We start from the raw sequence: 24,097 nt of genomic DNA, 5'->3' as shown, positions 1-24,097 counted from the left end.
TTATATATGTAAACTCTTTGGTTTTACTTGTGGACCCAATAAGTCCAACAAAGACACTAGTGACTTCAAACCTAATCACACAGTTGTACAATAAGTCTTAAACTTAAAATGAGTCTTAGATAAACAAAGTCTTACCAGACCTTTGTATGTTCTCTCCTTGTTGCTTGGGTTTATTCCGGGCACTCTGGATTCCTCCCACAGTCCAAAAACATTCAGAGGTTGATTGAGAACTTGGGGAAATTGTCTGTAGTTATGAGTGTGTGGTTGGGTGTATTTGTGCCCCCCACACCCCTACTCGACACTAAAGATTCTGACACAATTTAACTCCACATAGTAGTATCCTATTTTAGGGGGGAGTATGGTCGCCCTAAAAGTAGGTATTGTATGCACACCAAATACATTTCATGGACATCTGGGTAAGCAAAACGAGCGCACCTTTCTAGAAACTGAAACCAAAGCATGCCCTGTATATATAATAACAATACATACATTTATATGAAGCATTTCACAACAAAACTATCAGCAAATAATGTTCTCCTCAACAACAAGATTGTAATAATTGTGTATAAATATATATTGTATATATATTATACTATATTAATATAAATATTCAGATTTTGTACAAAATACAATCTAATATCTCTCTTCTAATCCAACCAATTGGAGAACGTTTAAGGTAGCACATTTTTTTCAGAAAAAAACTATTTGGTGTCAATTATGTGAGGATATAAATAAAGTCTAAACAAAAAGAAAAAATAGAGTTAGCCTCTTCTTCAAGGGTTAGTTGTTCCTAAAAATAATGTCGCTCATTATTGCTAAATCAAAAAATATATAAATAACACGTCGGCACTAAACGAAAAGAAAGAAGTAAAGGAGGCAACGCAATACGATTTTAAAAATACCCACGTAAAAATGAAAATGCTGAGTCGCGGTCAAACTTGATGTTCTTTAGCATTGAGCTATCTGAGCTAGTGACGTACCGAGGTAAAATACAATCCAAAAGTATATAATTGTTTCTATTTTATTATAACATTTCTTGTCTGAGGCTCCATTATTCAGAATGAAACAACAGATTCGCACTTTAAGCTATAAGAAGATCAATTTAAATACCTTTTTTCGGTAGATCCTATTAGCTTTTAGCCTAGCAGCATTTTGTATAGTATAAAGTGCTTTGACCATAGTCGCGAAAAAACCTACATTTATGACCTAAATACGTGTTGTACAAAGATAACGAGGCAGCGGTAATGTTATGCAGAGCTCGATAAAAGGGAATTTGTAAACCAATAAAGAAGACACACATTTATAAAAACAGAAGAGGCTGTTTTCTCCGTCAACACACTTGCAATGGTGGCGTCGCTGAGGACGAACCCATTGATGTGGGCAGTAGTAAACCCCCCCCCCCGCCCCCCGCTCTCTGTAATTTCCTCCATCCTATTTCAGTGCCTGATAACTAAGAACATTAGTTTTATGCCACTTGGCAAGCTCAAATGAAAAGAGAGCTAACTTTAATGACACCGCAATTAATCGGCCCAATAGACAGACAGCTAAAAGACGAGATATTGACTTCATTAAGGATAATGTATTATGTCATTAAGTCAGGAAGGGTCACCTTGTGTATCATACAAGCCAGCTAATATATTGGCATTTGCCATGAATAAGATAAATTCACGGCGACGAGATAAAGCTGATTAGAAAATGCTTCATCGGCGGTGGGGGGTGTGGGGCTGTCGGCGAGTCTGGCGAGTGGAGGACCTCGAGCGGGAGAGAAAACAGATAATGTGTTACCAATCATACTTAATTAGATCGCAGATTGATTTCGCCGCATCGTTATTGTTTAGCTCTAATCTACAAAGAGGGACACTCCAGACACAAATGTCTTTATAGCGCAAGTCATTTACTTCCAAATGTTTACACGATTAAAAGAGAGGAATAAACTTGAAGTGTTGACAGTTATAGAGGCAAATCTTTTTGCGATCGGAAATATAGAGCCACTGTCCACTGCGATGACCCTTTGGACGTCTCCCTCAGGGTTATTGAGAGGTATGGGCTTTCTACTGCGACCTTGCCGCCTTCTTTTTTTTGGGGGGGAGGGGGGTGGGGGGGGGTCTGTGTGATTATCGGCAGTTTCTCATCTGGCGGAGTGGCCGGCTCATTTGTCATGATTATTGCGGAGTTCTGGCCTGTCATTGGCCGCCCGAGATCAATGGCTTTGGACTTTCTCTCTGTTGTACAGGCAGCCTGAACAGTCTTTTCTCTGCTAAATGAGGCTTTCCCTCGATCCATCCATCCATTCTATCCGTGCAGCTTTCTTTCTTTCTCATCCCCCCACCCGCCCGCGAGTCGTTTCATCAATTCACCGGTCTGTACATCTTATTTTCCAATCAGTGTGGAAATAGTTACTCTGAAGGCAGTAATGGAGGCGCGAAAAAATAGTGCCACCGCTTAAGAAACCACATTTTGCTGCCTCTTTTTTTTTTGTTTGGATCAACAATAGAGTTTAATTCTTATATAAATTGCTTTGTATTAACAGTATGTTAATAGAAAGAAGACCTGGTTAATACAAGAAAAACAACAAATAAAAGCCAACAAAGCAGCTCAAGAGTTATAACTAAAAAATGCATTAATCCGTCTTTTCTTTACTATGATTATTTTCGGAACAAAGATTAAAATCTATAATCCCTCAACTAATAACTGTCGAATTTAAAGTTCAACTAATGTGTTGATTTAAGTTTGTCTTAAAAGGATCTTGGACCTCTATTGTACTCATCAGTATGTGTCTGTTTGTTTGTATGAGTCCGCCCACTGAAAACATTTTGTTACCTTAATCACACCCACTCTGCTGTGTTGGACAAGCATCAAGGTTTGTCACCTCACATCATTAATCCACTGAAAACTCTGTTTTCTGGAGATGGAATCGTGTTTACAATAACTAACCCACTCTGCCATGATAGGTCAAACATTCAGGTTTGTCATCAATCCCTGAAGTCTCCACCTCCAAGGGGCTCATTGTATAAACAAAGCGAAGCGCGAAGCCATCATTACATCATAATTGACTCTGCTCTCGTAACCTGTTACCCAGATTTAAGACGGGGGAGAACTTTATAAAGTAATAACTTCAAAACATTGTGTAATTTAAACACAGAGTTAAGCAATAAACATTGTACAGTACAAATAGTTTTCCACTCCACTGCTATAACCTTTATTAACCCAGACAACTAACAGTGTTAAGTAAACTGGCATGTGTAAGGCAGTTGTCAGGTTTAATTACTTACACATATTTTTTTTTTCCTTTACACAAAAAGTCCTTTTTGATGTCCGGATAATGACATTGATAGAGACCAACACATTCCAGGCTGTTTATTTAGTACGTTCAGTTAAAAATATTCTACATGATGTAATACACTCCAGGTGTACACCTGTGTGATGTCACCAAATTCAAGTTATTAAATGTAAGATATGACAAATTACATAACGTTAGCATCAAATGTGCATAAATCCTTTCTCTAAACAAAAAAAAATACTATGGGGTTTGCAAGGTTTACACACATTTCTGATCTCAAATGCTATGTTAATAAATATGTAATACATATGTTTGTTATCAAGTTTGACAAAACACATTTTCTGCCCTTAATATGAATGGGATCTTAGAAACATCTGTGATCTCTATTGGTTCGCTGTAGACAGTCAGGATCTCACTGACTCAAGCAGTACAACCTGTAACTTAACTTATTTCATGGTAGTTACCCTTAAAAGACATTAGAATTAGAAAAAACAAAGTGTCAAATTTACGGTTTCTTCTTTCGGTAGGATCTCTGTAAAGCACCAGTAGGAAGTTAGTGAAGAGCAAATTTTCGAAGGTTTCATATTCCAAGTCTTGGGGCGTTAGGAAAATGTTTACCCAGATCCTAAAAAAAACCCAACAGACTGTTAGCGTAGATTAGCCCAAAGCCGCTTCCAGCAGGCGGGGAAACCATTGATAACCTCCCAACCTCTCATTTTAAAAAACAAGAACTAATTAGGAAGATTCTTCTGCCAGTGGGTAGAATTCTGATCTTTGGACGGAGCAAGTTTGACGGTTTATAGCTTTTCATCCCTTCCATGTCCGACTTTTGGCCATGACTTGAACTCGGACGTTAATTTGAGCCATAGAATAATGAATAATAAAAAGAAAAGCTCGTTGATAAAGTGTTTCATCTCAAGGGGCGAACAACTGGACACAGTCGAGCAGCACAACCGTCCTGGTCAGGTCCTAAAAAAAAAAAAAAAAATCCTAACCTTGTGGAATAACCTCGTGGATTAAGTGGATGTGAGACGCTCGAGGCAGTAGCTGGAATTTAACTCGTGCAAACAAGAGCAGCCTCTAATGTCCTCGTTAAAATCCATACACACTCTCTCAATCAATCGCTGGCGAGCATAAAGTTCACAAGCGAAGACATCATTATACAGTGATCTGTGATGATATGTTCTTAGAATAACTCTTTTTTTTTTTTTTTTTACGATGCGAGTCAGTGGTTAGTGGCCCTTACATGTGCGGAAAATGAAAATGGAGAATCTAATGTGGAAAGAAGCCACAGAGAACTTTAATTATGTGTCCTTAATGAGAAATAAATTATGGCAAGACTAATTACTTTTGAATGTGGAGTCGCAAATCATGGCTCTGCCTCGTGCACACACACACACACACACACACACACGTGCACATCGGAGACAATGGAGACTGTTTTGAACATTTAAAATAAGACATATTTTTTAAATAATAAGAAAGTAAGTGAGATGAGCTGAAAGATGATTTAGAAATAAAGACAACGAGATTATACATAGGGTAATGGGCAATTCCCTGTCGTGGAAATCGCAAGAATGGGCTGACCGCTTTGCCCCGTGACGAAAAAACTATAAAAGCTACAAAATAATTAAAATCCCACGTTGATTATTTGGACTTTCATCTACATTTTAAAGTTTGAATGGTGTTTCTACGTTAACCTATGCAAGAGCAGGAGATGTTTGAAAACGTTGCAGATTTGCGACTTTTTTGACCTTGTCCTATTCATTCCTTATGTAAAAAAAAAAAAAGATTTTCTGCTGTTCAAATCAGATCGAGGCGCACGTTTAGATGTATTTTTCGTTTGTATGCACTCAGCGGTGCAGGGTGTGAAAATGAAAGGAGGATGAATAAGAAGAAGAGGCGCGAGCAATAACAATAGCCCGATAATTATGTGTATGATTGAAGAGCCTTTGTTGTGAAACTTGATCATACAAGGGTCAAAATAAACATGTATTTAATAAACAGAAGTGTGGGTGTTTTATTTTGTATCATAATTACGTAATAATGTGCGTTTGCTCTTCTTATACTTTCTGTCTTTTAAAGACCGCTTTCCTCCAACATCGGTTTGAATCTAATTGGAAGTCCTTGTTTGATTGTTTACATGAAGAAAGTGTTTTTATTTATCTTATCCTAAACCATGTTGCCTTTGTAGGTCATGATATTAACATTATTTTAAGCCACTTTAAATGACTAAGATTATTGAGAGGTTTAAAATAAATTGGGGTGAAAATGATAGATGCATTCTATAAACCTTAAAGTGAAACTAATATGTTGATTTAAGTGTATCTTAAATAGATATTGGACTATATTGTATCATCAGTATGTGTCTGTTTGTACAAAACTCTATTTTCATTAAAATATTTACATTTGAAAATTATCTTTAGCCCCGCCTACTGGAAAAACTGATTTTCTGTTTACTATTACCACGCCCACTCTGCTGTGATTGGTCAAGCATCAAGGTTTGTCACTGTGGGTCATCAATCCAGGAAGTCTTCACCTCCAAGGGACTCATTGTATAAACAAAGCGGGCTTGATTACAGTTTGCTAGAGGAGTAGTGGAGCCATTATTACGCCATAATGGACTCTACTGTCGTAACCTCTCATTCGTTGAGATTTCAGACGGGGAAGAACTTTATAAAGTAATAAGTTCAAAACATGGTCATGTTAAGAGACTTACTGCATCTTGGGGAGGAAACATGTGAGTCAGGAAATTTCTAACATTAGTTTCCCTTTCAATCATTTATCAACTGATTGATTAAAAAAGCATCAAATAGGATCAAGACTGAAACTTCTGTAGAGAAGATCTCAGGAACATGAGGGTGTGGACGGCGGGTGAACACAGGTGGACCTTCATTAGACGGAGCTCACCTGGATTCACAAGGCTGATGAGCTTCATCACCTTCCCGACCACCTCACTCTGCAACTTCTAATTGACGTCTGGGTCTGGTTCCTCCGTCCCACACAATTTCCCCATCATGCCTCTCTCTCCTTCCGCCACGTAACTCCTACAACTCATACCACGGTTCCTCCACCTCCATCTCTCTTCCCCTCCGTCTTGCTTTGTTTTTTCACCTGTATCTGTTTTCTACCTCCTGTTCCTGCCGCGCCGGGGCTCGTCGGAGAAAAGGCCCTGACAGGCGGATCCTTTTGCTTTTCACTGCATTAAAACCACTTTCTTGCTCTGACAGCATGCTCTCTCCTGCCACCTCATAGCTCTGGTTTCACACTTCTGTGGGCAGCCACTGCCTCTTGACAGACCACTGTCACTTCCCATCATGCTCTCTGCTGATCGCACCTCCCTCCTCTGCCGCTCTGACACCCCCCCCTGTACTCAGCCAACCCCTCCTCGCATGAGCCCACTTCCATACCGGTGCAATTATTTTTTTGACAAGCCATCCATCAGCCTTAACTTTAAAAGCACTCTGCGCTGATATCCATTGTTAAGCCCCCCCCCCCCACACTCTTTTGCCGCCACAGCCTCCGAATAGAGCTTGCATGAGAGAGTATGATATCAGACATCGCCAAACCTACCAAACCATGTAAATTTACTTTGTTCTCCGCTATGTTTCCAATTTCACGTCCAATTTTTCGGTACATTATGCGTCGTTGTTGTGCCTAATACAATCTTGTCAACACACATTAGACTTAACTCCCTCAGCCGCCTCGGAAAAAAACAGGTTACCATCAGTATTCTATACGTGCATCCCCGGTTGAATCTTGTTAAAAATGATCTGTTCAATTCTCACGTTCTTTTTGGTCCGAGCAATTTGCAAGCATTAGCAAAGACACATATGAAAATGTCAGCGTGTCAACCAATAACAACTAAGGCAAAGGGAGCGCATCACCGCGAGTCAATAACGCCGCCTTGCTGGTGACACAAATTTGATGGTAATCTAAGAAAATGAATAAGGAGGAGAAGCTCGGCGCCGTTTTGAATGGGAATCTTGTCCTCTGTTGGATCATTTGGCACTCTTCCACTTGGCCTACATCTTAGTGAGGAGTCAGGGGGTGCGGCGGGGGGGCACGACAACAAAGTGCTCGCCCATCATTGCTGTCTGGTGTGTTCCAACTGCACACGTTACATGTGCATGATGAATTGGCTACATTATGCACAGCTCAAATGACTCTTCCCTTCATCCGACTCTCGTGTAACGGCGAGGGATGAAATGTCTTCGGACGACAAATGCGTAATTAAAATAATGTCCCGCCGCAGCATAGATCTTAGGAATTAAAATAATGAACCCTGTTTTTTTTTTTTTTGTATATATGGGCCACAGTGTATTAAACAAGCTGGTTAGACGTCAAGAGACTTATGTATCCCATCATGGACTCTGAGTTGCATTTGCAAATTAAAATAATAACCTTTTCAATAACAGGACAAGGGAGCTAATAAGCTAATAGCGGGGAGTGCTAGGAAAACAAATCATATTTCGGTCAACAACAACAATTATAAACTTTGCAGCGATTTACAAGATTAGGTAAGTCATGATTCATTATTTGGACTTTATAAATGATAGTTGTAATAAAAGCCAGAAACAATAAAGCTTGTTTACTGTTTTTTTAATCTGGGAGTTGCTTTACAAAGCTAACAAAGCTAGTTTAGCTGCTCATAGTTGTTGATCAAATGTCATATTTTCATTCAAAGTATATTATTTATTCATTTATTTTCTTCAGAAATTAAACAGGAAACACAGTTTCCTAGGCCAAATTAGATTTATTAAACTTGAACTAATCATAAAAAAAATTAGGATTTGGAGCTTTTTGTCAGAGTACTACTGCATTGTATTATGGGACGTTGTAGTATGAGTTTCTAGGGTGTCTAAACTCTTCTACAAAACAGTTAATGTGGTCACAGTTGTCAGGTTTGCAAACTATACAAAAAAATGAGATAAGAATCATTTATAGAGCTCCACGACCAGGCCCCTGAGGACAAAGATTAAAAAAATAAATGAAAGAAAATGTTCAAGGAGCATTAAAAAAAACTACAATCACTAACAGCTCAATGTGTTTTTTTTTTTTAAACAAATATGTTATTAAACTTAAAAACAAATCACCAGGCTTAATTGCAAACATCTTTTCCAATACTTGTTCCAATGTTTTAAAAAATATATTTATTTTCAGAACATTGGATTTTGCCATCTAATCAAGGGCCACAAATGGCCCCCACGCCTGACTTAAAAAACCCCAAGGTGTGCCCCAAGCCAGAAGTTGGACATGACAGGTGAAGTTATCGTCAAGAAAACTATTTTATAAGCTTTTTGCTGCAGGTCACGGCACCAGTTGCATCGATTCCATTAAATACATATGAGGGATGAACTGACTGTAAATCTAAGTTCTCATTTATTAATCCAGGTTTGGAGATAAACACAGTGGAAGCATTTTTTAAATACTTCGGCCCAATTGCATTCAAAACCGACTCGTCACAATAGGGAAAAACAAAATTGGCATTCCATAGAAGGACGTGCCAGCATGTGTCTCTACAACTTAATGAACATAAGATTATACACAGACACATATAAATCACCATTATCCCCCCAATTTAATTGATCCCACAATTAAAAAAAAGACAAATGCTGCTCATGGAAACTTCCGCCATCGGAGAAGATCCGTCTTCTTCCTCGTGCTGGAAGCTAATTTCACAATAGCGAGCGGCTAATTAACAAGGACAGACAGACTATTTTAGCAGGAGCTCATTCCATTGTTTACAGCGGGGAGCCTTCTGTTGCGAATCATTTGCGGAGCTCATAGGAATCCCGGTCGCACGTGATGACATTTATCACAATGAGCCATCAGCTTTTTGACTGACACAGTCGTTCGCCTCGTAGACCAGATTTAGGATATTACCTGTCAGCGTTTAAAGATTTATAACGCGGAGATGTCCATCAACACGCTTTCATTACGCTGTCACTTCATCACTTTTCTGCTAGTTTGAGAACAATTAAGTAACATGTACACCTGTTGGATTAGCAATACATCACCGTGAGTAACCAGACAAGTGCAGTCAGTCTTCACTGACAATGAATATTAAACGTTTTTAGGTGGAAAAGTAATTTACTTTTTGGACCCATTTCAAAATTTCATCCCATTTTAACATTAATTAAATCACCAGAAGTTGTATGAAGGTATGCTATTAAAATGAAGAGAGAAACATGTGACCCAGTTATAACCCTTTACCTGCATTCATTTTATTAATTTTTATTTTTTTGTCTTTCACTGACAGAGAAACTGAACCAAATAAACCTTACTGCAAAATCTTTATATATACATCATACTAAGACAGGGGTGGACAATTATAATTCTTCAAGGGCCGCATTCAATTCCGTGAATGTTGTTAGGGGCTGTCAAGCAAAAAGAAAGACGAAAGAATCCCCACAAAAAAAAAAGTTATTCTTGTATATACAAGATTTTTTCAAAAGATTTCTTAAACTAAATTAAAAAAAAATGTTTTGAGGGATTAATATATACTCACAAAATACACACAAAAAGAAGGAAAAACAAAATAAATGCTATGTGTAAATGTAAATGAATAATAAATACAAAATAGATTTGTCAATGCATTAGAACCATTTATACATGTTCAAACTTTGACATTACAAGGGCCGCATAAATACAGTCAAAGGGCCGCATGTGGCCCCCGGTCGGCACTTTGCCCAGGTCTATACTAAGAGATGTTTCCTGAATTTTAACTTTTTTTTATTTGATTATAAATGTGGACAAGGGAGGAAGAAGACACTCCCATAAAAAAGTTACATGGGTCCAATTTCAATAAAATATTTAATACATACTCAATATATAAGTATAATAGTATTATTATATATTTAGCCTCCCATAATCCTCCTAAAGTTACTCTCTTCTCCTCTTTTTTTGTTAGGAATTTAATTGAGTTGTTATTCTATAATTTTTTTTTTTTCGCATTACCATTATATTGTTTTTTTTATTGATTTCTTTCCAAACATTATCCCAAAAATCTTTGTTCTATTCTTTTTCACTAACATTTTATTTTAAAAAGTTAAACAAAACAAGGAAAAAAAGGCCACTTTAAACTTAAATTTGACCATTAGTTGCAGAATTTATTTTTAATAAATGGTATTCATACAATATTTTGTCTCTTAAACATGTTTAATAAGTATTACATTCAGCATTAAAGGATGAACAGCATAAACCAAAAAAAAAAATTGTAATTAAAGGCTTTGTCGTGCGTGTGGATCATATTTTGTTGGCGTGTTCATGACGTTTGCTTGTTGTGTTACAACATCTTCAGTGGTCCTGACAGCTCCGGTCTCTCCCGAGCTCGGGCGTCAGACATCAGCATATGCTAAGCCAAGATCCAGATGGTTGGTGCTCGTCTGCAGACTGACAACTCGGCTCCTCCATTATCAAACACTGGTAATTAACCACAATCAACAAGGTGTTAATGAGACATAATGAAGCAATTTCTATCTGGTCAGAGAACCACTATTTGCCAATTACTTCCACGATAAGCTCCGGGTGCTGCGAGTCTCCGTCGGGGGAGCAGCAGGAGGCCAGATGAGCGGCGGGGTTGTTGTCGGGGTTTTTGATTTGTTTCAAGATTTGGGGAAATTGAAACCAACAATTCCCTGATTGGACAGTTTGTGGGCGCCGTCAGACTCAGGGAGGAAGGCGTGTGTCAGAGTGGTCGATGACGGCTCAAGCTAGGTTTGAGGTAAAATCTAGTCATTAAACAGGTTGCACTTTGACCCTGAAAATTGAACTATACACACAACTTGAAACATCAAATTGCTTTTGATATGATTGAGTAAAATCGTGGGAAATTAAATTAAAAACTTCGTCACTTCTCTCCTTATATAAAGAAAAAAAAATGTCGCATTTCTGTGGTGAAAAGCTTTTATTCTTTCAGTAAAACATGCCGTGAACACACAAACGATTCGCGATTTCAAAAGTAGTTGTTACTTTAAAAGTAACTAGTTACTAGGGAAAGTAGTCATTTTTAAGAGAGAGATTAAGAAACATTGGCCAAGTGAGTAAAATCGTGGTGAAATAAATTCAAAACTTCGTTTTTTTCGCCAATGTAATTTGGTTGCTGTGATTAATACATTCAGAAAAAAGTAAAAAAGAAATAACCAAATAAATAACATTGGCGGTGCACGGATCGTTATTTTTGTGACCCGATATAAATCACCAAATTTTTGGAAGTCTTAAAAGTCAGACACAGATTTTCAACCCTGAGCTAATTGAGTTGAATATTAAATTGTGAAGTAACAAGAGAAACGAGCGTGTTTAAATCGTGGTAATGAGTAACGCGTTATGGTTTTAATGGACGATATGGACAAAGTCATTAGTGACATTACCTGGTACCAGAAAAGACTGATGTAATTACGGTTTATTAAGCGTCACATCCAACACTAGTCTTGAGACATATTGGGCCACTGACAGCACATCATGTTTAAAGTATGATTTAAAAAATCTTGCGGGCAGAAGTTGAACTATCTTATCTGGACTAGCTGCGCTTGTTTGGTTTAGTTGCCCCTGTATGAAGAGTTTGTGTAGCACCGTGCCATCCAGTGGATGCAGTTAGAACAGCTTCCCATCTTTATTTTGTTGCAAATGTGGCTGAATGTTGTACAAAACAATCTTGAGGATTGAACCTGTTGGGATGTTTAAGTCGGACTATAGGCTCATTTTTGGACAAAGATGAAGACGAAGACAACTGAACTTTTTCGTCTATAACTTTAAAAGGAACAGATTACTCTGAAAATAATCCCAACCCTTAGTCGACATGAGGGTGAGTAGAAAACTAGATTCATTTTGAATCTCACTGTCAATATGTGTGTCTTACAAGTTGCTTCCTTCACTCGTCCACGCCGTTGACAAGTTTGAAGATTGAGATATAAAAAATGATGTTTTGCTATTTGAGAAATGGAATCTTGAGATTCCTTCCCTGAGAGGTGCTTCTTCTTTTGTCATGACATAAGAGTCATGAGGGGGATGTGGACAAGAAGGCTGCCGAGGTGCTGAAGCCTGAACTGCTTGTCAGTGGCATGACGGATCACCGAGGCCAAGTCTAAAAGGATTGCTGGTGGAAATAAAGACAGCAGCATGTCAGCTGTAAGCTCCTCAGAAGGACCCATCAGACGAGCTGATGCGTATTGACAGGCCGGAGACAGACAGCGAGCGAGAGAGAGAGAGAGAGAGAGGATAGAGAGAGAGAGAGGGGGAAGACAGACAGAGAAGAAGTGTCCGACAGTTGCTCACCTTGGCTCGGGCTGCAATGTCAGCCGACCCGGTGGCCATCACTCTCCGGACCTGTCCGGGGTATTATTTAAAGCCAAACAAATACCCGAAGCCCTGAATGTCACCGCAAGGACACCGGTGCCGCATCTCCACCAATCAGTGTCTCGGGTTTCAAATCACCCTTTCTCCTTCCTGCGGTCCGCGAATCCATCTTTCTCATTCCGATAGCTTCACACCACCCCCCCCCCCCACCCCACCCCCCGCTCGACCCCTGACTACCGCGCTGAGGGGCGGCGCCGCACAACAGATTTACGAGGCCGCCATCCCGGGCCGAGCAGGATTTATTGGCATTGGTTGTCAGCTTTCTTTTTGAGGAATTGCACGTAGAATTAATTTTAACTATGTCTTAATGTTAAATATCCTGGAAACACTAAATTTCATGGAAGGTGATGCTCAGCGCCGCATATATCAACTTCTTGGCTGCCTTTTTTTAAGACCTTAATTTAATAAGGAGCAGCTCATAACTGCCTCATCTCAGATGTTAATTACTCATCCTTTATGCTGAGGAACGAGCTTGGGATGCTATTTAATGCACCAAAAGTTTAACTGATTTAGTTTTATTATTTTTATTACTTAATTGTGTTCAAGGCCAGATCAAGACAAAAGGAGCGCATTGGAACAAAAAGTACAAGTTCCCGTCAATGGGAAAGACTTGGGCTCTAGTCAGAGTCTCTCCCGGTTGTTCTTGTTTCTCTGTTGGCTCACCAACCAATCAGAAAAGAGGCAACATATAGGATGATGTATAGAGAGGAAAAATGTATCAGCAAGATTAATAAGCAAAATTTTATAGTGATAGTTCGCCCAAATTTCACTCATTTTCTACTCACCCTCATGTGGATTTAGAGTTGGGATTATTTTCAGAGTAATCTGTTCTTTTTTAGAGTTACAGACAAAAATGTTTGTTCATTTTAATGTAGCGACTTTTCTTCTCTTCATCTTCGTTCAAAAAGATACTTAAAAACATCCAAATACCTCCATGGTGAAGTATTCTCATCTCAAAGGTCAACACAAGGCACAAGGTACCCTGGGTAAATATCATGAGGGTTTTCAGTCTACTGATAACACAGGAAGTGCTCACAATATTTACCGGGAGTACTTCCTGTCTGTGTACGATGTTTGCCTTGGAGCTAGCCTAGCCGAATTTTCTAAAAACAAGCTAGAAATATAGACTTTTTAAAGATCTTTCAGAAAAAAATCCTCTTTTCGAGGCTTCAATAGAAGGTGGATGGTACAGTCGAGCAGTATGGAGGTATTTGGATGTTTCAAAGTGTCTTTTTGGATGAAGATGAAAACGAAAACAACTGAGCTCCAGTCGCTACATTAAAATGAACAAACATTTTTGTTTATAACTCTAAAAAGGAACAGATTACTCTAAAAAAAAATTCAACCCTTAGTCAACATGAGTATGAGTATAAAATGAGAACCTTTTCTTGATATTTTATACTAAATAAAGTGTATTACATCAGGTTTAGGGATGATAATATTCAACACACAAGCAGCATTTTAGAATTTTACATCCTGGTATTTTTGACAGTTGACAGAGAGGCAAGTTCTTTCAATAAACATGTAAATCTCCATCAGTTTTTTTTGCATTGCCGTCAATAGCAGCTGCCATAAAGGCCTGCTGAGCACCAGCAACCATAAAACTATGTAAAATAAATTAGGGGAGCGTAATGAGAGGCTCCAGACCCCCCCCCCCCCCCATAAATATAACATAACGAGCACAAATAAAATGTCACCGAAACCCATAAATCAAATTATCGGGGACAACAGTGTCTTTACGAGCTGATCACATATTTAGACTAGTTTTGTTAGTCCTCTCTATCATAGCTTCACAGAATGATTAACCGTCTATGGATCATTAAACTTGACTAGAATCTGAGCAACCACTGTGGAAGTTACGGTGACTTTTACAACAGTTTATGGAGGTTGACGAAAAAAGATAGAGATTTATGTGGTTATACCTGAAGAAGAAGTTGTTTGTCAGTTGGAATGTGCTTTGGTAGAGATTTTGCTTCTCACTTACCGATAGAGGGGGAGGAAGGTCAACTTTTTTGGACGGTTTATCTTATATTGCTGACACTTGTCTGCCTCTGAAGCTTTGTTACTCACTCCCCCTTAATCTCCTGGATTTTCTACCAAAACTGATTACCTCCATGTCTGAGCCTACGAACATGTGTGCCTGGTTGCCATCTTACCTTGTCCACCTTCCTTATTAATTTCTGGTGTGCTCATTAGGGAATCAAACCATGTGACAAAATCCTAAATTTGCATCTTGGGTCCTATACTGTAGTAATACATATGTATATCTCAAATAGTTAATGACTACATTCAAAATAAACGGCATGCTTTAATTCAACCTCAAGACCATGTATATGATGATAAAAGTTGCATAACAGTGTCCTACATGACAAAGTGTGTCCTAGTGTTTTTACAAAGAGAGGGAGATGATAAACTAGACACTAAGTAGGTTTTTATGACCAGCCAGTTAATGTTTGGCAGATGTTGACTGACTCTAATTTCAACCTGTAAATTGTGAACACGCCATTTAGGGCAGTTCGGACAATGTGTCACACAATACATGTCATGCTTGAGTTCATTTTAGGGTTTACATTGCACTTGGAACCGTTAAACTGAAAGTTCACCCTGAATTAAAATTTCACTCATTTTCTACTTCATGTCAACTAATGGTTGGAATTATTTTCAAAGTAATTGGTTCCTTTTTAGAGTTATAGATAAAAACATTTTGTTCATTTTAATGTAGTGACTGGAGCTCAGTTGTCTTCGTCTCCACCTTTGTCTGAAAAGACACTTAAAAACATCCAAATACCTCCATACTGCTCGTCTGTAACGTCCATGTTGTATTGAAGCTTAAATATTGTGTATGTGCACAGATACAGATGTGTTTTAATGAGAATAAACTTAAAACAGACTGGGAAATTCTGCTAAAAACAAACTTAAAACGTACAAATAATTTAACTTTTTTCGGAACAATTCCTCATGTCGAGGCTAGTTTTTTGACTTAAGGGTGAGTAGAAAATTGGTGTCATCTGAATGTTGGGTGAACTAACTGTTTAATGGTAGAAATCTTAGGACTACTGGTATGTATCAGGCCATATACATTGACAAAAAAGGAACCTATACAAGTTTGTTTTTTTAAAACAGACAGTTGAAAACCCGCTGGTGAAGATCTGCCGTCAGCAAGGGGATCATCCTGGACGTTGGTATGAAAAAAACAAACAAAAGCCTCTTGCACACTTCACCCATTAAACCAATAGAAGACTAACCTATAGGTTGGGATTTAAAATACGGTCTGACCCAGTGTGGTGAACTGTAATGTGGGAGAGCAAATTACAGCTCAACCTTCTCTCATGTGTTCAGTTCTCCTCTTAAACTCTGTCCATCAGACCCAGTCTCGAGAGGTGGCTTGTTCATGAAACAATTAGGGAGGTATACAGAGTCATTTGCAGTCAGCCGGCCTCGCTGGGCAGACCGGTCCGACTGAGCACCTCTCACAACTGATTTATAACACTGTCGTCCTGGCAAGGCAACATAATTAATAGGAGCATGGACTTCTAATTCCAATGACTTCCACACCAAGTGCTTGTGGTTTGATTTATGATGGCCGGCAACTTTGCATTTTATCAGTTCATTCGGTCGTTATTTATGCTGATGACTAATTTCAATGGGTCTCTATCATCCAACGTGCAACTAATCAAAGAGAATTAAGGTTCAATGCATTATTTAGAAGCTACTAATTCATCTTTGATCCAAGGGCACTTTCTGCCGCACGCCATAATGAATCTAGCTCTGCCATCCCTTTCCCTGTGTCCGTGTATGCCCATGAACGCCTCATAAAATAAAGCACAAATCCTCTGGAAAAGAGTTTTAGATGGTGTCATCCGAGGTCCCGTGCACCGTGTGAGGGACGAGGGAGTGATGGATTTAAATATGTTCCGAGACAGATAGAAAAGTATCATTTAGATCATGAAAGAGCATAAGAGAAGCAGACACTTTTAAGACTCCAGATTTTTCATTAAGTCCAATAAATGCCAAGAGTCCAGAAATCAAAGCGGTTGCTAACTAGGCAATAAGAATCCGCCTTAACTAACATCAACCTTTTGCCTCTTCACATTAGACGCCTCGTCGGCTTGTAGCCTATTGATTCTGACACGTCTCAGCGCATATTGGAAGATAAATTGGGGTGGAGCACTCAAAAAAGTGGATTCACACAGCCAACCTTCTCAGCATGGAGTCTAATTTCACTTCAAAAGGTGACATATTCCCAATTTATGACTGGTAAATCTGAAGTGATTTGGGGAATCGGCCGGCATCGCGATGACCAGCTTCTGCCCGAAGGCTCAGATGGACTTATCAAAGCAAGACGTCTCTCCCGGTGTCAATATCAGAGCTCATCATCTGGATGTGCTCAGTGCACGGAATGATAAGCAGATTTATACGAGACAGACATCAGTTGATTTGGAAGTAAATTTCCCTTCACTTCAAAGGCACTTCTTAAAATTCAGTGGGCCCGGCATGAAAAATGCAACGCGCAATTTATGTCCACCAGAGAGCCAGCAAAAGTGAAAACAGGTACGACTGTTTAGAATTCCTCTGAAGCTTAATAGAGAAATATTTACCAATAACATAATTTGCTTTAAATTATAACAACACTTTCTAGGAATTAGCAATGTGGAACAACTTTGTTAAGATTTGTTAGCCTATTGGTATTCAAGCCGCTAACTTACAACTCCTCACTCATTTTTACTACCTAGATCTTACATTTGGCATTTTAGACATGTATTTTTTTTGTACGTGTATTGATTTTACTCGATTTTAAATTAAATAACACCTACATTTACATAATTATATCATTTAAAATGAGGCAACAGTGCAAAACTAAAAAAAATACAGTAAAGAAAATTGTTAGAATCAAAAGTTATTTACCCCTATTACGTTTAACAGTTTTAGTATATGTATATGTTTATTTAAAAGTTAATTTTACTTGCAGTGGTCATTAAGGTTTGACAAAAGTACTATAAAGATTAATATGATAATCCTCATTCTTAGTCAAGACAGATGCAAGTACTTTTTTTCTTTTCAATGCCAGGATCATGAATAAAGGGTGAGCTAATGGCTGCGCTCGAACTGCAACTCGAAAGTAAGGGTTTTCTTCTACACACATCTATTCTAGTGAAATGTCAAACCAAATCTTCAATTTCTTCTGAAATGTTATTTCCTCACAAATAACAGTTAAATTAACCATTTTTAAATTGTGATTTATGTGTGTTTTATTTTTCCCAACATTTTGAAGACATTTAGATATTTTTACATTTAAATTTTGTGATAAACTTTTACAATCAAAACGAATAATTGAATGTAATTTATTCCTCACATCCTTTAAATATTTTTATTACTAAACCTCTTTTGTACCATATATCATGGGGAGATGTGATTGAATTCGAAGTCAAGGACTTTACTTTCTTCACTACTCAATAAAATATGCAACAACTCACCTCCAGTCCCTTTGAAACAACACACACACAGAATGCAATTTACTGTACTAAGATGAAAAATGCACTTCTCAAACATTTGACAACAGGAATAACCCAAATGATCAGATTCCATTTGTAAGCTTGTTCCCTTTGCCCAATAGCGCGGTGATGAATTGCATTTAGCAACTCGCGGGAGGCTAAGCATTGTTGACATGTTTTTATTGATTTGCATGAGCTATATGCATGTAATCCTGTCGGCAAGTAAATCAGACTATGATCAAATTCACTGCGGGTTTGCTCAGGGAATACAAAATGGGTCGGTTCTGGGTGGGAGGTGGAATAGCGCCGGGGCTGAATGGGATAGAGATGTGGCCGCCCATTGGTATCTGGGAACCTCTATTAAGATTTATAGGTGTTGGGATTCGGGGGACCTGGAGCATTATTCATGGTAAAGCCTTTCTGTCTGGCTCTGTTTATAGAATGACGCCGGCCTGACAAAGATGGAGGCCCAACACGACAGGGCCAAGCTGCTCGAACACGGGGCTCAGTCACCTGACCCACCCACGCCATCGCTGCAGCATTTAAGATACATTATCACGAATAACACTTTTGAGTGGAATTGATGAAAACATGTGTTTATAGATGCATACATTTAACAGTAAGAGAGGGAATAATAGTGCTATTAAGTGTATCCCTTTTATGACTGATGTTTAAGTGATTGTAAAGGTTATAATCACATGAATAGAACCAGTACTGACTGGATCAGATAATCACTCGAAATTAAACTACAATGAAAATGCAACTCTCTCCAAGGAAGACAGACTAAGATGGTTCCTCAAAACTTCACTTTTAACATAGTGTGAACTCAAACACTTCACATACAAACAAATAATCGACTAAAATAATATAATGCAATAACAATAATAGAAATACCTTTTTGGCCGCTTGTAGCAAAAAAGTTTCTTGTGATTTAATGGTACGTTCCAGATGCTGTGAACCTATATGTGACAAATATTTGGATGATTCTTAACTCAAACTATCATTTTCATCTTATTCAATAATCATATTCATAGACCTCAAGTATCTTATGATCTTTTAAGGGGAACCCATCAGTGATGTACTCTAAATTGCAATTTTCCCTGGAAAGAAGAAGCTCTTAATTTACTGGTTGACCCACATCCTGACCCGCACGTACAGTTAAAAGCTCAAGTGATTAAAATGGCCGCAAATATCAGCGATAGAAATGGAATTCTGGTTGAGATGGTGAAAATAGGATATCATTTAGAAGCATTAACTATACTTACTCCTAACTAAAACTATAAATATATATTTACACACTAATAACCAGAAGTATAATTGACGTTGTATGATGGATTTAGCCAACGGTTAAAACATTACTTAACAGCATTAAACATGTAATAGATTTGTGCTGGTTAATAAATGATATTGTGTAAGCAGTAAAAGGAGAGAAAAAAACCCTATCTTTTTTTAGAACAATGAATGAATGGATTGCATTTTTAAGTAATTTATCATAAAGAAAATGATAAAAGATTGTTGACGATTGTTGACAAAATAAAGTTGACAAAACAAAATTGGGGCAAAAATGAATTCCCAAAGTTATCACTTAAAGGGAAAAATCTCCCAACTCAATCACATGTTTCAAATAATGAAGTCTTCCTCTCCAAGATGCAGTAAGTCCCTCATTATGACCATGTTTTGGACTTATTACTTTATAAAGTTCTCCCCCGTCTGAAATCTCAGCGAAGGAGATGTTACAAGAGTGAAGTCCATTTTTGACATAATGATGGCTTCACTCCTCCTCCAGCCAACTGTAATCATGCCATGCTTTGTTTATTCAATGAGTCCCTTTGAGGTGGAGACCTTCCGGATTGATGAAGCCCGGTGACTAACATTGATGCGGGACCAATCAAAGCAGAGTGGGTGTGGTTATTGCAAACAATATTTAATCACCAGAAAAAAAATGGTGTTTGGGCTTAAGTACATTTTCTAATGTCAATATTTCAATGAAAAGAGAGTTTTGTACAAACAGACACATACTGATGTGTACAATAGAGTCCAATATCTATTTAAGACACACTTAAATCAACACATTAGTTGTACTTTAAAAAATAACATTTCATTGAGCAGTAATTAAAATGTTAAAAAATAATGTAAAACTTTATTTGTACTTTATTTGTAAGAATCAGAATCACAAAACGGCTTCATTGCCAGTTTAAGAAAAACATTAAAAAAATTACTACAATATTGCTTATATTTATGCCAATCAAACTATTCGTTCTAGTACTAATGATAGCAAAAGTACAAACCACCTACCTACTAAACAAATATAGTGATTCATGAGCAGACGATAAATCTTAATAGTTTAATCCAGTCTTCCGCAGTACAGCGGTGAGTAAAAGAGCGTGTCAAGAACTCCACTGACACCGTTTTCATCATTTCAAGCAGACATGAAACCAGACAAAGCACCTTTGGTTCTTGTTAAACAAGATACAGTCGTGTTGTTTCGCTTTAGTCAGCATTTTCTTCAGGGTCTCTCATACTTTATTTGGCCCTATTAGATAAAAAACATAAGCACCACCTTCAACGTTATTAATGACGCTTCTCCGGGTGAAAGATTCCGCTGGAAATTTGCAACATCTGTTTGCTGCATTCACTTCTTAGCGGGCTCCACCTATTCCTCATGCCTAATGATGCCGATCCGCTCGGCAAGTTTTACGGACAAATGTGTATTTGCCGACATTCATCATCATGAATGAGTGTTGCTGATGAGGCATCCCTTGGCCTGTTTCACCGTTTCTAGCATGAGTTAACAAATGACAACTCCTGCCACATGTTTTCTATTTGGGGTGATACAGGCAGAGCCAATGAGAGGGTGATGGCTAAAAAAAAAGGACAGCTAGCTTCAATGGAAAAGCTCTAAAGACTCTCCCATCCTCCATTAATTATTAAAATTATGTAAAGCTTCTTGAAAAAAAAAGGCCCGCGTGGCATTAGCTTGTGACTGACGTAGGATAACCACTACAGAAATAACTGGTTGGACATAAAAGAGCCATGAGAAAAAAATATATAGCTCCGGTCAAGAACATTAACTTAAAAAAAACAAGTCCATGTTTCCTGGAGTCACTTCCTAATAAATCACACTGCATTTGATGTGCAGCTGTTTATGGGTTCAGGCGAGCGGTGGTTGTAGAGAACATGATTCTGGCATCAGGACAAGAGCTTTACTCAAATCTTGGGAATCCAAGTTAAGCAGAACTCTGGGGACGAGTAAATGTGGTAAATAAGGTTATAAATAAAGAGCTGAGCCAAAGCAGATGTCAGTGATTACATTGCTTCACTCAATAGTGCATCATGGGTAACATATCTTCGTTATCACCATTGCAAAGATATTTAACGTAATAAAGTGATACGCAGAGAAGTAACTTTGTTAAAAAACACGGCAACTTTCGTTGATTTCATGACCTACAAAATAACATTATTTAAGCTGAGATAAAGAAAAGATTACACAGAGATTTCCAATAAGATAAAAAATAAAGTTGACGGAAAGGAAAAACCCAACTTTCCTGACTCACTCACATGTTTCAAATGTTAAAATCTTTCTCTCCGAGATGCAGTAAGTCTCTCATCATGACCATATTTTGAACTTATTACTTTATAAAGTTCTCCCCAGTCTGAAATCTCAGCGAACGAGAGGTTACAAGAGTCTTTTATGACATATTATTGGGCTTCGCTCCTCCGAGAGCTCAGTGGTTGTCATCTTCGTCCAAAAAGACACTTAAAAACAACCAAATACCTCCATACTGCTCGTCTGCAAAGTCCATCTTGTTTTGAAGCCCAGACAGACTTCAAGCTTGAGCTGAAAGACTGGGATGTTCCACTAAAAGCAAACTTTAAATAAAGACTTGCTTAATTTTCTTCCCTAATGATTCCTCAAGTACAGGCTTCAATACAAGATGGGCGTTAAAGAAGAGCATTATGGAGGTATTTGGATGTTTTTAAGTGTGTATTTTTGGATAAAGATGAAGTTTTGTGAACATTTTGTCAAGTCGTTACAACTAGAAGGTACAAAAAGGTCCCGATGCCAGCTTACTTTGGAAAATGGGACTCACAGACTTGTTAGTTTGTGTAAAAACAAATAAATAAATTGCCTCCCAACATTATTAATGACAACCATTTGGTCCAAGTCTTTGATTCTGCACTAAAAGTACAGAGTGATAAATGGCACTAATAGAGAAACATCTGTAAGTTGTAAGAGGTTGGGATTTAATTTGCATTAATTGAAATCCTGTAGCTCTGAGCCGAGTCTCCCTTCTGCTCGGAGCACACGTGGGCCTGCATGCACAGATGTTTTTCCTGAATACTCCAGGGGTTTGCAATGAGCCAAAAGATTTTGCTGCGGCAAATGAATGTTCCTTCAATGGGATGGTATGTGTACGTGCGGTGGAAACAGCTGGGCTGCTCGGTATGAATCAAAATTGGGAAGTCAAAACAGATGCAGCGTGAAATCTCAAGGTTTTGAGTAATGGACAGTAGATGCAGATGTACCAGTGGCTGCCATTCTAAACAGACCCTCTCAGGAATTACCTCTGAGGTCACATTCCGGAAGATTCCACACCTTTAGGATTATTTTCAGAATAATCTGTTTCGTTTTAGAGTAATAGAAAAGGGCTTGTTCATTTTGATGTAGCATCTGGAGCTCAGTTGTCTTTGTCTTCATCTTCGTTCAAAAAGACACTTAAAAACATCCAAATACCTCCAAACTGCTCGTCTGTAATGTCCATCTTGTATTGAACTTAAGTTAGTAAGTAAAGGTTATTTGTAAAGGGACTTTGTAGACCAGGGTCACAAAGCACTTTAACAATCAAAAACAAAACACAGTTAAAATATATACAGTACTTTAAAAGGCAGAGACACTGTAGGAATTGTTCAGGAAAAAATAAAATAACAATAAGTCTATATTTTAAGGTTCTTTGTAACAGAAGCTAACGGGCTAACATGCTACACAGACAGAAAACCATCTGGGTAAATATCGTGAGAACTTAAAGTCTATTGTCTGGATTTGGAGTGAAATATCCCTGAAGATGGCCAAACAAAATGTATATTTATCAAACTGTCTTAAACAAGAATTATGAGTTTGATTGTTTCATTCTTGAAAGACCAATCCATCTTAATTATCAGTATCTGTGACATCAGTTTTACTTTTATCAATAATTGTTAATGTTGACCCTCCCAGTTCCTTGGCTGATTTTAAACTTAAATCTAAATAGGTCACTTTTAGCATTGAAATGAATCCATTTTAAATTTGAGCCAACCACCCGAAGGGCCACATAAATTGACTTGGTGGACTGGATTTGGCCACAGGGACTTCTCAGTGTACTTTGACACAGTAAATTCCCAAGATATCATGCAGGGAACTTCTGTTTGTTGTGATCTCTCGGACAACAACATTTTTGGAGATTTTTTCATGTGTTTTGTACGACTGTGTTCATACAACGTGCCGTGGAAAACACAAAACGTATCCAAACCGAACAACTTAAGTGTTTCAACCCCTTCCCGAATCCCATCGGCACCACGGACAAGTGTTTCATTAAACCATGTTGGTTTTTTTAATCTTCATCTTCTCACAAAAATGGCTAAAGTATCATGAGATCCAGATTTCCATCTGCAAGTATTCTAAAAATCCAGAGTATCTGCACTCGGACTGCCAAGTTCTTGTGAAGAGAGCGCGAGTCATTGCAGGGTATTTGTCTGCGTCGGCCCTTCATGACAAAGAAAAGCTAAATGGAATCTGACTTCAAGACCGCAGCGAGAGTCATTAATGGAGAGACAAACACCAGCTCAAAGTAAAACATGAAGGTGGATATGTTTATCACGATGTGCTCCGCATTAGGCTCAGATGATCAATCAGAACTGGAGCACATTACTCCAATTTTCTCTGACCCTTGTAACAACAAAGTTCATAGACACCATATCAGTTTTAAGGGAA

At 38.1% G+C, this 24,097-nt stretch overlaps 1 protein-coding gene across 1 annotated transcript in view; it reads right to left on the bottom strand.

Annotated features, from left to right (window-relative positions):
* The window catches only part of lrmda (leucine rich melanocyte differentiation associated), a 262,398-nt gene that overhangs the window by 122,351 nt on the left and 115,950 nt on the right, over positions 1-24,097 (bottom strand). The gene's annotated exons all lie outside the window — the stretch shown is intronic.

This window comes from Callionymus lyra, chromosome 11 (genome assembly GCF_982586985.1).
Source record: "Callionymus lyra chromosome 11, fCalLyr1.hap1.1, whole genome shotgun sequence".
In the NCBI taxonomy this organism is placed as follows: Eukaryota; Metazoa; Chordata; class Actinopteri; order Syngnathiformes; family Callionymidae; genus Callionymus; species Callionymus lyra.
Note: the sequence above shows the minus strand (reverse complement) of the source record. Positions and strands in the feature narration are given on the sequence as shown.